This window comes from Macaca thibetana, chromosome 15, assembly GCF_024542745.1.
Source record: "Macaca thibetana thibetana isolate TM-01 chromosome 15, ASM2454274v1, whole genome shotgun sequence".
Lineage (NCBI taxonomy): Eukaryota > Metazoa > Chordata > Mammalia > Primates > Cercopithecidae > Macaca > Macaca thibetana.
In genome coordinates, this window is record NC_065592.1 from 81,543,807 (window position 1) to 81,562,580 (window position 18,774).

Below are 18,774 nucleotides of genomic sequence, written 5' to 3' on the forward strand. Positions count from 1 at the left end.
GACCTCCCCGCCCCTCCAAGAGCCCCCCGCGCACCCACAGTGGCCCACAACCATGCTTCCCGGGGGCTTTGAAGCGTAGAGGAGCTGACCGCCTCCTTGCCCACACCCTGGAGAGGATCAGGAAGCGGACCTGGGCACGCATAGAGAAAGAAGCCCAGCAAATTCCTCTTGCACCCGCTCTGGAAAGAAGTTCAGCTGCAGTTCTGTGTAAAAGAAAAGAGGCGGCAAAGTGGGCGCGCGGACTCCAGTGACAAAGGTCTCCTAGGCGGCCGCGGCCCCTGCCCCACCGCTGGGTGGCGTCCGTGCAGGCCCACCCTGTCCGCCCTTCCCGACACCCCAAAGTAGCGTTGCGAGCAGCTGCTTCTCCCTCCCGGGTCTCGCGCGCCCAGAACCCTCCGGTCTCAAGGAAGAAGGTGACAGCCGCCGCCCACCTCCTTCCCCTCCCGGCCGGCGCTCTCTGGCTCGCCACCGCCCAATTCCCCCTGCCCCCACCCTGGATTTTTTTTCTCCCTTCTCTCAAACCTCTAAACAGGAAATAGCCCAAGTCACAATAATATACAGGAGCAGCCGCGGAGGCCGCTGGCGCCCTCCCATTCCCGGGGAGCCTCCCGCACTCCGGCTCGGGTGAAGTGCTGCCAGCGACGCGCGCAGGGAGCGCAGGGGACACCAGCCCAGCAACTAGTGCCGCGCCGCCCAGCGCCCCGGAGAGCCGCCCTCGTCCTCGCCCAGCGCCCGACACCGCCGGCCGCGGCCGCCACCCGCTCTAGGCGAGTACCCTCCTCTGTCTCCCTCCCCGGCCCCGGTGCTGCCTGCAGCGCGCCCTGGGAGAGCCGCCGAGGCGCGGCAGCTTGTGCCCAGGCGTCGCCGAGATGCCTTCCCTCCTGTCCCTACTTTGGCCAGGGAATGATTTGGTGGGCGAGAATTCGCGCTGGTGCCCTGGGTCGTTTGTGCAGGCGGGGGTGAGGGGCAGCGCGAGTAAGTAGGAGTTGACGTCCTCTAGGTTTCTCTGCAGAGTGCGCGGTGTACTTCATCGGGCATTTACTTTTTCCCTGCTTCCCCATCGCCCCCGGGGCGGCAGCGCCTCACAGGGTCTCTTTGGGGGAATCATCAACAGGTGTGCCTGAACACGCACCTGCGGCAGCCACAGGTGTCTGGAAGCCACCTTCTTTCTCCTCCCTGGCCTGGCACCCTTTCACTCAAGGGATGGAAACTGTTTCACTTTCTGCTGAGCTACTCTATTACCCGATTGAAAGGGCCTTTGAGTTTCTGTTGGCGCAGCCAACCGTATCTGGAGGGGGCAGGAGCCGGTGCCTTGGAGTGACGCGGGCGGAGCGCGGCGCTGGTTATTGGAAGCTGGTGGGGCTGAGTGCCCGCTGAGCCTCCGCCGCGGGGCTTGAAAACTCCGCACTCCAGAGAGCTTGACTGTACAGCCCTGGAGGTGCTCGCCCTGCCCGCGCAGCCCGAAAAACGGGGATCTTCTCCGCCTAACGCGGCAGAGCCTTAGAAAACATTTAAACAACAACAACAACAGCAACAAATTTCGCTTTCTGACCCATTTGTAAGGGAGGGGCCGAGCTTGTCAGCATATACAGGGCGTTGTCAGTTTTCCAGGGATGCATTGCAAGGTTCTTCTGTAGGGAGCTCTCAGTCAAAACCGAGTCAGAGATCTTTATGTTGGAAAAAGGCCACTGAATTCCAGGCATTCTTCGAGCTTGAGAAGGGCATTTTCAAGAGTGTTTTGAAGTTTGCACGAGGGCTTTCTGCGCAACTAAGTGTCTCAACTATCCTTATTGTCTGTGGCTACTTCCCAGTCCCAGAGGTGGGCGGGTTCCGTAGGGAGGCCTCCGCAGGCAGGTCTTCTGTCCAGGTTTCTAAACGCATTTCCACAAACGTGGTCCATAGGTAAGTTAAGCCCTTAACTAATTCACTTGAGAGATACTATCTATCCTCTTCGTCTCCCGGTGAGGAGACTGTTATTCTAGTTGGTGATAGGGTGACATTCTGTGTACTTTGAAGTGTTCAGGTGTCTTGCCACTTTAAGTAAGGTCCTTGTTCACGGTTGCATTACCTGGAGGCCTTTTGAAATGCAGGATCTCAGGCCCCACCCAGATCTGCTGAATCAAGATCACCCAAGGGATCCGTTTGCACATTAAACTCTGAGAAGCGCTGGCCTAGGTATGTTGGAGGGAAGTTTTCTGTTCAGCTTTCAAGGAGTGCTTTACATTTCCATCAAGTTATGTATTTGAATCTTTGTTTTGCCCACCAGGACAAACACTCTACAGCCGCATGGGTTAGAGCACCTGCACCCCAGGGTGACAGGAAATGTGATTAACATACTGGCCTGTGATTTTTTTTTTTTATTCTATGATTTTTATGATTATGTTTGGTAAAATATACATAAAATAAAATGTACCATTTTAACCATTTAAAAATGTACCCTTAATTCACGGGCATTAAGTACATTCACAATGTTTTGTCACCATCACCACTACCTATTTCCAGAACTTTTTCATCATCCCAAACAGAAAGCCATTAGAATACCCTATTCCCTCCTTTCCCCAGCCCCTGGGCTTCTGGATACTTTTAATTATTATTATTATATTTTTTGGAGGAAGCAGAAGATGTTGACTAAGAATGTACAGTAAATGTCTCAAAAAATAAGAGAATGTATAGTAAATGTGTAGTAGAATCACGCTGGCAGAATATGAACAAACATTTGGGAATTCCTGGGTAGACAAAGCACTATAGATCAAGGTTCTTAGAGTACATGTACTTTCTTTAATAGAGACAACTGTAAACCCTCAAGGGTTTCCTATTTTGACTGAAATGGAATGGAGTTACCCAGTGCTCAACCTGCTCTAATTAGCTATGCATAGATGCCTGATGATCTCTAACTCTGCACTTCTCTGAACTGGCCTCATCTTAGGTGTCCTGTTGATATTGGGTTTAGTTTTTTTGTTTTTGTTTTTTCATTATTTTATTTTATTTTTTGAGACAGAGACTTGCTGTGTTTCCAGGCTAGAGTGTAGTGGTGCAATTTTGGTTCACTGCAGCTTCAACCTCTCAGGCTCAAGTGATACTCCCACCTCAGCCTCCCAAGTAGCTGGGACTACAGGTGCACGCTACCACGCCTGGCTAATTTTGTTTATTTTTGTAGAGGCTAGTTTAAATTATTATTATTTTTTTTTTCTGTAGATCGGGTTCTCGCTTTGCTGCCCAGTCTAGTCTCGAACTCCTGGCTTTAAGCCATCCTCCCGCCTTGGCCTCCCAAAGTGTTGGTATTACAGGTGTGAGCCTCCGCTATTTTTTCTTGACCCTTGACTCTTCTTGTGTTATGACTTTCATCAGAATGAGGTTATCAACTTGTAGTAAGAATTTACAGCTTCCTTTGATTGAAAAGTCCCTTTGAAATGGTGAATGAAGATAATTCAAATGGCAAGATTTGGCAGAACATTCTCTCTTCAGAAGATTCCTGCATTCACAGACTTTCAGAATGTTATTACGTCCTTTTAATTCTAGTAAGGCAGGAGAGAAAAGGTTTGCCCTCCTATAGTATGTTCTCTTCTGAAATAACAACATAGTTCAGAGTTTTATTTGGTAAATGGATGCGTTTTGCAATCTACATAAAAAAATTTCTTAGAAAATGTCCAGTGAATGGTTTTATCAGTGATTCAGTGATGTTTGGGGAATCACCTGGTAGCTTAGTAAAAGTGGAAACTCTCCAAATATTCCAGATTTACTAAGTCAAACTCATTTTTTTGTTTGTTTTTTTGAGATGGAGTTTCGCTCTTGTCACCCAGGCTGGAGTGCAATGACACAATCTTGGCTTACTGCAACTTCTGCTTCCGAGGTTCAAGCGATTTTCCTGCCTTAGCCTCCCAAGTAGCTGGGATTACAGGCATGTGCTGCCACGCACAGCTAATTTTTGTATTTTTAGTAGAGATGGGGTTTCTCCATGTTAGTTAGGCTGGTCTCAAACTCCTGACCTCAGGTGATCCACCTACCTCGGCTTCCCAAAGTGCTGGGATTACAGGTGTGAGCCACTGTGCCTGGCCAAGTCAAAGTCTTTATACTACAATCTGTGCATTTAATAGCACCCTGAGAGATTTTTTTTTTTTTTTTTTTTGAGACAGAGTCTAACTCTGTCATCCAGGTTGGAGTGCACTGGCGCCATCTCAGCTCACTGCAACCTCTGCCCCCTGGGTTCAAGCAATTCTTGTGCCTCAGTCTCCCAAGCAGCTGTGACTACAGGCATGCACCACAATGCCCAGCTAATTTTTAGTAGAGACAGGGTTTGTCCATGTTGGCCAGGCTGGTCTTGAACTCCTGGCCTCAGGTGATCTGCCCACCTCGGCTTCCACCTCCCAAAGTGCTGGATTACAGGCATGAGCCACTGCGCCTGGCCCACCTTGATTCTGATATGTAACTAGGTTTGGGGGTCACTAAAATAAACACACATGCACACGCACACACACTCGAATGTGAGTGCAAACCAAGATATAAAATTAATCTGAAGTTACAAGAGAACACAATTTTATATACAACATGAAATAAAATTAACAATAGTTTCTTCCTTTTTTTTTTTTTTTTTGAGACGGAGTCTCGCTCTGTCGCCCAGGCTGGAGTGCAGTGGCCCGATCTCAGCTCACTGCAAGCTCCGCCTCCCGGGTTCATGCCATTCTCCTGCCTCAGCCTCTGAGTAGCTGGGACTACAGACGCCCGCCACCTCGCCCGGCTAGTTTTTTGTATTTTTAGTAGAGACGGTGTTTCACCGTGTTAGCCAGGATGGTCTCGATCTCCTGACCTTGTGATCCGCCCGTCTCGGCCTCCCAAAGTGCTGGGATTACAGGCTTGAGCCACCGCGCCCAGCCAAGTTTCTTCCTTATAATTAGGTAGACAGTTCAAGTTTGGCAAATCTAATCAGCACCTTTTGATATTGATCGTCACTGAACTTTAGAATCCCCAGTGTCCAGAACTACTGGTCTCCATAGGAGATATCAAGGTACTGGGCTAGTATTTGATTTAGCATTAATGAACATTAGTTGTGCACCCATTGCGAAACAGGGTTTTTAGATATACTCCCATTAAATCTTTATGACAACCGTGAACATGGTATTTCTTTTTTTCTCATTTTACGGAAGAGAAAATTGAGGCCACTTTGGGTCTTCTTGCTTGAAATCATGATTCTTTTCATGGTCCTCCCACATAGAATAAGAAATTCCTTACTCACTCCCCTTCACCTCCAACAGTTATATTGAGATGTAATGCATGACAAGCTGTGTACAGTATTCATAAATTCTTCATTCAAATATTTTGGAACATCAGGTACTGTGCTAGGCCCTGAGGCAAATAAAAGGATGAGCCAAAATGGAAATACATTTCAAAACAGCAAAGGACTCAAAAGCAAAAGGTTCTTTCCATGGTACCATGAGACCTCCAATAAGTTAGATTATACTTGAATGGGGTCTTAGGTTGGCTAGGCCAGCTCCCCCAAAAATCAAGTCTTGGGCATTTTCTTATTGAGATCGGTCAGAAGTGTCATCTCTGCATGACAGTACCTACCTGGCACCCTGAAATGCTACACAGTGTAGAAGAAAGGACCCAGGATTTAGGTGCGGAAGAACTGACCTCTGCTATAACCAGCTGAATGAACCGCAGTAAATCTCATAAGCTCGAAGCTGCAACATGCTGTTATATAAAAAAAGGAAATAATTTTCTTGCTCCTGAATTATAGTGAAGACTCAAACAGACCTTATTTGTACAAGGGCTTGTAAAATGTAAAATGATAACAAAATCTGCTCACCTCCATTTGGGAGAAATTTATAATGCAAAGGAAATAGAAAAAGCCATACATTGACCTAGCACTTTTCAGTTTACTTTTTAGTTAACTGAGGCTATCTATAATTCTCTTTTAGCTTTGTCCATTTTTGTTTTAAATAGTTACATTGAGATATAATTCACATACTATATAATTCACCTATTTAGTCTACAATTCAATGTCTTTTAGTATATTCGTGGAGTTGTTAACCATCACCACAATCAATATTAAGAGATTTTCAAGGCTAGGTGTGGTAGTTCGTGCCTGTAATCCCAGCAGTTTGGAAGGCTGAGGTGGGAGGATTGCTTGAGCCCGGGAGTTCAAGTCCAGCCTGGGCAACATAGGGAGACCGCTGTCTCTACAAAAACCTTAAAAATTAGCTGGGCATGGTAGTCTATGCCTATAGTACCGGCTACTCAGGAGACCGAGTTGGGGGATCACTTGAGCCCAAGCGATTGGGGCTTCGGCAAGCTATGATCATGCCCCTGGACTCCAGCCTGGGCGACACAGTAAGACCCTGTCTCAAAAAAAAAAACATTAAAAAAAAGAAAGATGTTTTTAATGCCCCCCAAAGAACATTTTCCCCAGTAAACCCCCTCCACCCCTTAGCTGGCTCCTGTCAATATTCCCGCCCCCCCCAACTAGGCTACCAGGAATCTACTTTCTGTCCCTATAGATTAACCTATTCTGAACTTTTCATATAAATGGAATCATAGACTATGCGGCCCTTCATGTCTGGCTTCTTTCACTTAGCATGTTTGCGAGGTTTATCTATGGGAGCTGTGGTTCATGCCAGTAATCCCACTCCTTTGGGGGACCGAGGTGGGAGGATCACCTGAGTCCAGGAGTTTGAGACCAGCCTGGGCAACATGGTGAAACCTGTCTCTACAGAAACAAAAACTAAAGGCTTATGTATATTGTAGTATGTATATGTTCCTTTTTTTTTTTGAGTCAGGATCTTGCTCTGTTGCACAGTCATGGTTCACCTGCAGCCTTGAACTTCAGGCCTCAAGCAGTCCTCCTGCCTCAGCCTCCCAAAGTGCTAAGATTGGCCGGGCGCGGTGGCTCAAGCCTGTAATCCCAGCACTTTGGGAGGCCGAGACGGGCGGATCACGAGGTCAGGAGATCAAGACCATCCTGGCTAACACGGTGAAACCCCGTCTCTACTAAAAAATACAAAAAAAAAAAAACTAGCCGGGCGAGGTGGCGGGCGCCTGTAGTCCCAGCTACTCGGGAGGCTGAGGCAGGAGAATGGCGTAAACCCGGGAGGTGGAGCTTGCAGTGAGCCGAGATCGCGCCACTGCACTCCAGCCTGGGTGACAGAGCCAGACTCCGTCTCAAAAAAAAAAAAAAAAAACAAAGTGCTAAGATTATAGGTGTGAGCCATCATGCCAGGCCACTACTTTATTCTTTTTATTGCTGAATAATCATCCATTGCATGAACATGTCATGTTTTGCTTATCCATTCATATCATGGGCATCTGGATTGTTTCTGCTTTTTGGCTGTTATGAATAATGTTGCTATGAATACTCATGTACAGGTTTTTATGTGGACATATGTTTTCATTTGCTTGGGTACATACCTAGAAGTGGAAAACATATGGTAACTCCATATTTAATATTTTCAGGAATTGCCACACTGTTTTCCAGAGTGGCTACATTCTTCTACAGTCCCACCAGCCAGGTATTCGGGGTTCCAATTCCATATCTTCATACATATACATTATTACTGTTGTCTGTCTTTTTAAATTTTAACCATGCTAGTTGGTGTGTGATTTTGGATTTTACTTCTTTGATGGCTAATGATGTTGAATATTTAACTTTTCATGTGCTTATTAGACCATTCTTCCTGGACTTTTTTCTTGATTCTTTTCCAAGGGAAAATGACACAAGGTAAGAGAAAATGCTGTTTTGAATAGATTCTCCAGTTTCAATGGTTTAGATGAGAATACTGAAAATGTAAATTGAGCCCTTTGCTCTTTTGGAGTTTCTTTCAGCTTAGGCCTCAGGGCCTAGTGTAATACCTGATGTTCCTAAAGATTTGAATGAAGAATTAATGAATACATAGTTTCTTGGGGTTGATGGGGAGAGTAAGTAAGCAGGGACTTACTATTCTACCTGCTGATTTAATGTCCATGAAAAAAATCATACACTAAGATGTTAATAACGCACACACACAAATGCGCTAGTGCACATGGTGGACATTTTAAACTCTTTCACCAAAATATTTATTGATTAACATCTGTCAGGGCCAGATGAGGTGGTTCACGCCTATAATACCAAGGAAAGGTATTTGGGAGGCTGAGGTGGGCAGATCACTTGAATCCAAGAGTTCCAGACCAGCCTGGCCAACATAGTGAAACCCGGTCTCTACTAAAAATATGAAAAATTAGCCAGGTATGGTGGCGTGTGCCTGTCCTCCCAGCAACTCAGGAGGCTGACGTGGGAGAATCCTTTATGCCTGGGAGGTCAAGGCTTCAGTGAGCTGTGATTGCACCACTGCACTCCACCTGGGCAACAGAGCAAGACCTGTCCCCCACCCCCCAAAAAACTCCGTCAATTCTACTTACTAAAATATACAATAATATACTTTAAAATCATATTAATACATTGTCTATATATTTTATTAGGGTACTCTTTATTTTATTCTCAAGTACTGCCAAATGAAGAGTACACTAAGGCTGGGCACAGTGTCTCACGCCTGTAATCCTAGCACCTTGGGAGGCTGAGGCATGCAGATCACTTGAGGTCAGGAGTTCGAGACTAAAACCGGGCGCGGTGGCTCACGCCTGTAATCCCAGCACTTTGGGAAGCTGAGGCAGGAGGATCACCTGAGGTCAGGAGTTTGAGACCAGCCTGGCCAACATAGTGAAACCCCATCTCTACTAAAAATACAAAAATTAGCTGGGTGTGGTGGCATGCCTGTAACCCCAGCTACTTGAGAGGCTGAGGCAGGAAAATCGCTTGAACCCAGGAGGCGGAGGTTGTAGTGAGCTGAGATCATGCCATTGCACTATAACCTGGGGGACAAGAGCGAAACTCTGTCTCAAAAAAAAAGAGTAAAAAAAGAGTAGACTAATAAGACATTTTTCACGAGTCAGTGCATTTTTGTTCTTTCTTTCCCAAGCTGTATGGCAGTGTTTTTTCTTTGTAGCCATGGAGAATTATCTTCGTTCTCTACAGTCACAAGCCAGTATTGAGTTTCTTAAATATCTGTTGTGTTTTGGAGGCTCGCTATATTGACCTCAGGTTATACTGTTTGGATCTTGTATTATGGGGAAATGTCGGTAATAGCAGAGAACTAGGGAAGTCAGCTGGATTTAGAAAAAGAAAACTTCCATTTGAGGATTCTTTGAGACAGCAGTGGGATAGGTGAATGGAATTGTGTAGTGCAGTGATTCTCAAACATTAGTTTGCATCTGAACCATCTGGAAGGCTTGTCAAAATACAGATCACGGGCCCCCCTCCTGGAGTTTCTGATTGCGTAGATCGGGCGTGGGGGCTCAAGAATCTGTGTCTAAGAGTGCCCATCCAGGTCATGCTGCTGCTGCTGCTCTGGGAATCCCACTTTGAGAACCAGCGGTTTGGAGGCCTTTGGAAGCGCAGGATCGGAACTTGCTGAGGGAAGGGGCCAGGCTTGAGGCTGGTCTGGGCATCCTGTGTGTGCGGGGGCTTGGTGGAGTACCAGCCACCAAGTACCAGGTGGCTTGGTAGGTACCAGCCAAAGCAGGGCGCATAGACAAGTGCTGAGGGCGAATGCAGGAATACTGTGGGGAGGGGTGGCTGCGAGGCAGATCAGAACCAGCTAAGAGATGGGGAAGGAATGGACAGAGGGTTATGAGGAGACCTGGGTGAGTGAAGACCCACAAACTCCTCTGTAAAGGTTCAGGAGAGTGAGGACATGTATCGGTGTTGGTGTCAGGGGAGGGACTGAGCGGTCACCCGGATGGTAGGTGTAGTAGCTGTGCAGGCCTGGCCTTTCCACCATACCTTCAGGAAAGGCAGCATCCCTGGGCAGTGGGATGTGCTGCTTGAGGCCACAGGGTCACATGTGGACTTTCCTGTAAGATTAGGGAATTCCTTCAGTCTTTCCGGCCGTAGTCCCAGGGGTCATGACTAAGTTCTCTTCCTCTTTCTGCCTGTCACTGATAATCAACCAGGATGAGTTTTACAAACCAGAAGCAAAGGTTCTTTGTGCAAGGAGTTACTGTCATCTCTAAAACTGGAGTTTGTGTCCTTGTGTGCATTTGCCTGCTCAGCTTAATAGCTTTAGGCATCCAGTCTTCTTAGCATAACTTGATATAAGCCGATTCTGAGAGTGGGTGCTGACATATGGAAGTGTTTTTGACAATCCATGTTGTGAAGGTCAGGAGGTTTGCTATAGGAAAGAAATCCAAGAAGGGCAGTGGCCGACGGGTGCTGGGTCCTCTGAAAGTGAGCTGTGTTCTACCCTTCCCGCTCATGTCACAAAGCCGAGAGAAACATCCCCTAATTTGATTGTATATTTCATTTTAAAGGAATCTTCATTGTGTCTGAGGATGTAAAATATTTCTCTTGGGTTTCAGAAAGGGGCCAAAGCCTGCCCCAAGGTGTTCTCTGTTATCCTTCGGGACACCTGTTGTTAGCAGAGAGCAAGGTGATTTAATATCCATGCTTGTAAACCAACTGCCTGGTGACTTGCTGTGTGGTCAGGAACTGAGTAGCAGCTCCTTAGTTTAGACTTTCCAATTTGCCCTTGATCCCACTCAGCCCTTTGCACACATGAACATTCCTGCTGGCCCCTTTAGGCCCTGGGTATGCAATTCCTCTGGTTAATGGACAGGACTGGACAGGAAACATTTCACAACCCTGCATCTGTGGAGAGGGAGTGTCTTGGAATCCCCAAGACCCCCCCACAAGTTTCGATGATTCACTAGGAGGACTCACAGGACTCGGCATAGGATTGTACTCATGGCTGTGATTTATTACGGCTCAAAGATGCAAAGCAAAATAAACCAAGGGGAAAAGTACAGGAGCGAAGTCCAAGGCAACCAGGCACAAGCTTCCAAGGTTCCTCTCCCAGTGGAGTTACACGTGATGTGCTGAATTCCCTGGCAACTAGTTGTGACCACACGTGTGAAATGTTATCAACCAGGGAAGCTTGTAAGGGACTCACTGTCCCGGGTTTTTACTGGGGGATTGTTACACTGGTGTCCTCTGCCTACCAGCTACCCAAATTTCAGACTCACACAAGGAAAGCAGCTGTTCAGCATAAACCACATGGTTTGTACAGTTTAGGGACAGTGTGGCTCTTATCAGTCCTGGCAATGGTGGGAATCCAAATTCTCAGGCATCAGCTGAGAGCCACCTTGTAAGTGGATCTTTCAAAGGATAACAGTCCTTGCTATGTTACCTTTTGGATGGGGATGAGAGTGGCAGGTGAGGATGGTGGTGGGGACCCCTGAACTTGGAGAAGGGATCTGTTAATGCAGCCTCAGGGCCTGGTACTGCAGGAGAAGGTGGAAGAAAGTGAACTGGGGTTTTGCACTTAGATCCGGGGTTCAGAATAACTGGGATTCCCACACTACGGGGATAAAGAAGGATGGAAAAGAGTTCAAAGTCCTGTGCATTCATCCATCCATTTATTCATTCTTAACAGGGGCTTAGCAATGCCTATACCCTTTGAGGTGCTGTGCCAAGGTGCTAAGGATACCATGGTGAGCAGGGTAAAGTCTCTGCCCTCATGAGACCCACTTCTAGAAGGAATGAATGAGGAAAAGGGCAGTTAAATCATTGCTATGAGGATATACCAAGGGCCCTAGGGTATCCACCTGGTAGACTTAGTGGGAGTCAGAAGGCACAAATTTTATAATCAGACTAAACTGGGTAGGAATCACACCTCTAGTATTTATTACCTGTGTGCCTTGGGCAAGTTACTTAGTCACCTGGTGCCTAGATTTCTTCATTTCTTCATCTAAAAACAGGGACAATTTATAACCTTTTAAAAGATAGGGTCTCACTGGTTGCCCAGGCTGGAGTGCAGTGGCACAATTTCGACTTACTGAAACCTCTGCGTCCTGGATTCAAAGGATCCTCCTACCTCAGCTTCCCAAATAGCTGGGACTACAGGCATGTGCCAACACACCTGGCTAATTTCTGTATTTTTTGTAGAGACAGGGTTTCAACATATTGCCCAGGCTGGTCTCGAACGCTTGAGCTCAAGCAACCCTCCTGCCTCGGCCTCCCAAAGTGCTGGGATTACAGGCATGAGCCACCATGCCCACCTTTTCTTTTAAGGCTGTTGTGAGAACTAAACAAGGTCATGTATGTAGGGTGCTTACTTCAGGGGCTGGCACAGTAGAAATGCTCACTAAATAATGACTTAGCAACGCCTAGCCAAGGAGAGGTGTGTGTTCACCGGAAAGACTGGCATCTGCTGCATCCTCACTCTGCAAGTCACTTCAGAGGCGTTCCCTTCAGCCCTGGGCTCATAGGTGCACACAAGCCTGCATTCCTGCCACGTTGCTCTGCTTACTGGTCTAGGAATGCTTTCCTGTTTCATTTTTCTGTTTTTTTTGTTTTTGTTTTTGTTTTTGTTTTGAGACAGGGTCTCGCTCTGTCACCCAGGCTGGAGTACAGTGGCTGATCTTGGCTGACTGCAGTCTCCGCCTCCTGAGTTCAAGTGATTCTTCTGCCTCAGCCTCCTGAGTAGCTGGGACTACAGTGTGCGCCACCATGCCCAGCTAAGTTTTGTATTTTTAATAGAGATGACGTTTCATTCACCATGTTACCCAGGTTTGTCTCGAACTCCTGATCTCAAGTGACCTGCCTGCCTCAGCCTCCCAATGTTCTGGGATTACAGATGTGAGCCACCACGCCCAGCCTCATTTTTCTGGCTCTTGAAGGCACTTTTCTCTTTGCCTGGATGCCCCAGATTTATTTTGTCAGCCTAAGGAATGTGTACACCTATTATTAAGACCCAACTCAAGTATTTTCTCTTTTATCTCTTTCTCTTTCCCAAACCAAGCCCCTTGGACAGGATTATTCATGCTCACCTTTGTCCTACCCTGGTTCCATGGTCACTCCCATCCATATTACAGCATGCTGGGTCGCAGTTGCTTGTTGCTCCATTAGACTGGGTGATTCTTGAGGGCAAGGATGATGTGGTATTATTTGAATCTCCAATGTCAATCAGAGTGTTTGATAGGGACTGGCTCAGGGGATGTGGAGGGAATGAATGAATGAGTATGGAGTTGGACTAGAACACCCAACATGAAATGGATACAATGTCAGCAAAATAGGTCTCTGCCCTCATAGCAGAGCTTACAGTCTGGAGGAGGCAGATGGTGAACAGGTAAACATAAATATAACCATTAGAGACTGAGCAGTGACACAAGTCCTGCAGCAGGTGCAGGCAGTCTCTCCTGGGAAGAGGGAGAAATAGGAGGTTGCAATGTTGATACCCTGGGCAATGTGGGGTTGTTGTCTGGAGTGTGGATGGTGGTGGAGGCCTGAAGGGCTGGTCCTGTGGGGTGCACACCTGGAGAGCTAGGAGTCCTTCAGATGGAGGTGGAGAGTGGAGCAGTGGTCACCAGCACCTCAGCTGCCAGAGGGCAGGACTGCAGCAAGATCTAAGTGTCCACTTGGAAGGCTGAAGTGCTCCACTCAAGCAAGACAAACTGGGGTCAAGAAACCCAGGGTCGATAGAGGAAGTATGACCCAGCAACCTGAAAGACCTGTCTGAGCTGTGCCTTAGTCAGCTCGGGCTGCTATAATGAAGTACCAATGACTAGGTGGGTTGAGTAACAGACATTTGTTTCTCAGCGCTCTGGAGACATGAGGTTTGATACCAGGTGCCAGCATGGTTGGGTTCTTGGTGAGGGCCCTTTTCCTGGCTTGCAGACAGCTACCATCTTGCTATGTGCTCACATGGCCTTTCCTAGATGCATTGAGGAGAGAGAGAGAGAGAGAGAGAGAGAGAGAGAGAGAGAGAGAGAGAGAGAGAGCTGTTTCTCTCCTTCTCCCTCTTGTTGTAAGGACACTAATCCCATCATGAGGTTCCCACCCTCATGACCTCATCTAAACCTAATTACCTCCCAAAAGTCCTATCTCGAAATACCATCACACTGGAGGTTAGGGCTTCAACATATGAATTTTGGTGAGATACAAACATTCAGTTCTTAGCAACCCAGGCCAATAACTATTTGCTGAGTAAATAATCATGGCTGGCACTCTAATAGCACTTTGGATGGGACAGGACCTAAGTGTTTTGCATATAGTCATTACATTTCATTCTCAAACAAATCTCACTAGGTACGTGCCATTATTATCCCCAGTTTATAGATGAGGAAACCCAGGCCCTGAAGAGTTTAAGTGATTTGCTAATTAAGTGTAAACCTGGATTCTCACCAGGCAGTCTGCTTCTAGAGTCTAGGTTTTTGTTGTTGTTGTTGTTGTTGTTTGTTTTTTGAGGCAGAGTCTTGCTCTGTCACCCAGGCTGGAGTACAGTGACACGATCTCATCTCACTGAAACCTCTGCCTCCCGGATTCAAGTGATTCTCCTGCCTCAGCCCCCGAGTGGCTGGGATTACAGGCACGAGCCACTACACCTAGCTATTTTTTTTTTTTTTTTTTTTTTTGAGACGGAGTTTCACTCTTTTGCCAGGCTGGAGTGCAGGGGTGCGATCTCGGCTCACTGCAACCTCCACCTCCCGGGTTCAAGCAATTCTCCTGCCTCAGCCTCCCGAGGAGCTGGGACTATAGGCTTGCACCACCACACCCAGCTAATTTTTGTATTTTTGGTACAGATGGGGTTTTACCATGTTGGCCAGGATGGTCTCGATCTTTTGTCGTGATTCACCTGAATCGGCTTCCCAAAGTGCTGGGATTACAGGTGTAAGCCACCGTGCTTGGCCTAATTTTTGCATTTTTAGTAGAGATGGTATTTCACCATGTTGGCCAGGCTGGTCTCAAACTCCTGGCCTCACGTGATCCATTCGCCTCAGCCTCCCAAAGTGCTGAGATTACAGGCATGAGTCATCTCGCCCAGCCAAGTCTAGGGTCTTAATCATTATATGTGCCTGACTCTTAAGAAGTAAACTCTAATATTACTGGACATCTGTCAAGTGCTAGTTTCTGAGTGAGGAGAGGTATTAGAGATAGAAGGATAACTATGACATCATACCTACCTTTTAGGCTATCTTAGAATGCTCAAAGAGACATTATTTTTTGATGTCAATTCAAATTTGATACCACCAAGAAACTTTTGTCTTTATCTTGTAACTGTGGTCCATAGAACCAATAGCAGAGGAAAGTGTTTTGCAATTTCAAAATGTGTCTTGTGGCTGAACTGCAGACAAAAAATAGGTTTCTTTAAGAATAATGGGTGCAGTGGCTCATGTCTATAATCCCAGCACTTTGGGAGGCCAAAGCGGGAGGATCACTTGAGACCAGGAGTTTGAGACCAGTCTGGGTGACATCGTGAGACCTCATCTCTGCTGAAAAAAATAAATAATGAACTGAGTCATCGAGTTAAAATGTACAATTCATTTTAGTAGAGTGTATACTATGATGAGAATAACTTCAATGATGGTAAAAGGTATTCTAAAATTTATAATACTAATCAAATCATAATACAGTTTTAGAAAATGTAGAACCACTTATGTAAAAAAGTTTTTTTTAGCTAAAAATAAATGTAGATAATTTGGAAATATTTTATAGGAAAAATTTAGAACAAAATGTCTTAAAGACTTTGCAGTGTTTCTGGATCTTGACTACTAGGGTCATGTGCAAGCTCAGTGAATGCAGGAGGAAACTCACATCCATTTCCTGGATGGGGGTGTCTGGGGAAAAACTCAGCCCATGAGGGAGAGGGAGAGGATGAGGAGGACAGTGACCCCTTGGTGAGAAGCCTGGTGATGGTGGTAGGGGGTGTTCATTCAGGCTTCCTGGAGAAGGAGAAGGAAGAGGATATCCTCTTGTCATGAACTCCACATTTGGATTCACTGGAAAACAGATTTGGGAAAGAGCAGGAGAGGGAAGAGGTTGGGACCCTCCTGTCTCTAAGGAAGCAACACCCACTGCTCAGAGCAGTGCTCTGTGTGTGTCATCAGATGCTAGAGGATCCACTTCCAGAAGGCACTGAGCAGAGTGGAAAGAGTCAGCCCTGCCTTGTAGGAGCTGTGCGATCCAGGGCAGGTTCCTTAGCTCTGCCTGATCCCTGAATTATGTGGCTCGAGTTTCACTGTTCTTTTGGTTATTCTCTGTCTCAGGTCTGCAGCCTCCCGTCATGAGCAGAGGTTTTGTCCAGCTGCCCACACTCTTCAACCAATGATCATGAGCTTCTTTTTTTCCTTCCTTCCTTCCCTCCTTCCTTCCTTCCTCTTTCTTTTTCTTTTTCTTTTTTTCCTTCCTTCCTTCCTTCCTTCCTTCCTTCCTTCCTTCCTTCCTTCCTTCCTTCCCTCCCTCCCTCCCTCCCTCCCTCCCTCCCTCCCTCCTTCCTTCCTTCCTTCCTTCCCTCCTTCCCTCCTTCCCTCCTTCCCTCCTTCCCTCTCTCTCTCTCTCTCTTTCTTTCTTGACAGGGTTTCGCTCTGTTGCCCAGGCTGGATGGTCTGTGCAGTGGTGCGATCACAGCTCACTGCAACATCTGCCTCCCAGGCTCAAACGATCCTCTCATCTCAGCCTCCTGAGTAGCTGGAACCACAGATGTGCACCACCAGGCCCAGCTAATTTTTGTATTTTTTTGTTGAGATGGAGTTTTGTCATGTTGCCCAGGCTAGTCTCGAACTCCTGGGCTCAAGTGATACGCTTCGGCCTCCCAAAGTGCTGGGAATACGAGCATGAGCCACGGTACTCAGCTGAGCTTTTTTTTTTTCAAGGGACAGAATCTGGCCTTGAGAAGAAGAAAGAGACTTTCCAACTTTCTTCAAGGTCTTTGAATCGCTTTCTGTAGGTCCCCAGATGTCCTGGTCACAGCTCATCTTGTCATTTGCTTCAGATCTTTCCTCCTCTTCCTCTACTTTGATGGGTAATATCCCAGCAGGCTCCATTTCTTTCTCATGACAACGCGCGGTCATTTCATTTCCTCTCTCTGGAAGACTTTGGGCTGCTCAATCTGGACATCTTTAAGATGCCCCTTTGGGTCTGCCTTTCTGTTCTGTTCTTCCCCAGGGTTAGTATAGAATTGATTTTTCTGTCCCACGTGGTTGGTCAGAGGCATGCTTGACTTTGGAACATCAATCACTTTCCATCCTCATCGTTCTGCCTGTCATCAGCAGGGTCTCCATCCCCTGGTTCCAACTTATCAGCCCTATTCTCTTCTCCAAGAGGAACTGCCAGTTCTCTCATCTTGAACCAACATTCCACCCCTTCCATACCCAGACCCTCTGTACTGTCTGGAGGTCCCATGTCTTTCTTGTTTGCTCACAATAGTTGTAAGTGGGTTTTAGCTTCTCCTCTTGAGTCTGGATGGATTTGGCTTCTGCTGCCAGAGCCTAGATTGTTCCCACATATCAGACATTGGCTCATCTTGAGGGTGGAGGATTTTCTTTTCCCAGCTGGTTTGCTATAAAGTATATGATGGGCCCAATCACAGGGCTGGACAGATCCAGGCCATCAGGAACTTCTGGGCTTTCACCTTTTTCCATCACAGGACAAAACTGTATGAGAACTTTACTAAAAAACAACAAAAACAAACAAACAAACAAACAAACAAACAAACAAACAAAAAGGCCAGGGACCATGGTTTATGCCTGTAATCCCAGAACTTTGGGAGGCTGAGGTGGCAGATAACTTGAGGTCCGGAGTTCGAGACCAGCCTGACCAACACAGCAAACCCCCTTCTCTACTAAAAATACAAAAATTAGCCAGGCAGCCCTGCGGCTGGGCGTGGTGGCTCATGCCTCTAGTCCCAGCACTTTGGGAGGCCAAGGTGGGAAGATCACCTGAGGTCGGGAGTTTGAGATCAGCCTCACCAACATGGAGAAACCCCATCTCTACTCAAAATACAAAATTAGCTGGGCGTGGTGGCGCATGCCTGTAATCCCAGCTACCTGGGAGACTGAGGCAGGAGAATCGCTTGAACCTGGGAGGCGGAGGTTGTAGTAAGCCGAGATCACACCACTGCACTCCAGCCTGGGTGACACAGCGAGACTCCATCTCAAAAAAAAAAAAAAAAAGGGGGGGGCTGGGTGCAGTGGCTCAGGCCTATAATCCCAGCATTTTGGGAGGCCAAGGTGGGCAGATCACCTGAGGTCAGGAGTTCGAGACCAGTCTGGCCAACATGGTAAAACTCCGCTTCTACTAAAAATACAAAAAAATTAGCTGAGCGTGGTGGCTCGCACCTGTAATCCCAGCTGCTGGGGAGGCTGAGGTGGGAGAATTGCTTGAACCCTGGAGGCGGAGGTTGCAGTGAGCTGAGATTGAGCCACTGCACTCCAACCTGGGTGATAGAGTGAGACTTCATCTCAAAAGAACAACCAAACAAATAAATAAAATCTTTTACTTTAGTCAGTGTTATGGGTTGAATTGTATTTCCCACCTCCAAAATTTATATGTTCAAGTCCCAACCCCCAGTTCCTCAGAATGTGCCTTTATTTGGAGATGCGGTGTTTATAGAGGTAATCAAGCTACAATGAGATCATTAAGGTGGGCCCTAATCCAATCTGTTCTTATAAGAGGAGGAAATTTGGACACAGACACATACAGAGGGAGGGTGATGTGGAGACATAGAGAAAAGATGGGCCTTTGCAAGCTAGAGAGAGTGACCTGGAGCAGCTCCTTCCCTCACAGACCTCGCAGGACCCACCCTCCCAGCACCTTGGTCTTAGATTTGCAAGCATGAGATAATGAATTTCTGTTGTTGAAGCCACCCAGTCTGTGGTATTTTGGTGGCAGCCCCAGGAAACTAATTCAAGCAGAATAAGAAATTCTACCTAAAATCAAGAGAGCTATTAATGCAGCAGCTCATGGCACAGCTA

The 18,774-nt window shown here is 46.9% G+C and overlaps 1 protein-coding gene across 2 annotated transcripts in view; it reads left to right on the plus strand.

Annotated features, from left to right (window-relative positions):
- Window positions 1–664: 664 nt before the first annotated feature.
- TJP2 (tight junction protein 2) overlaps window positions 665–18,774 on the plus strand; it is a 140,821-nt gene continuing 122,711 nt past the window's right edge. For both annotated transcript variants that reach the window (XM_050761226.1, XM_050761232.1), the window contains exon 1: window positions 665–767. The gene's annotated coding sequence lies outside the window, so the exon portion shown is untranslated. The remainder of the gene's footprint in view (window positions 768–18,774) is intronic.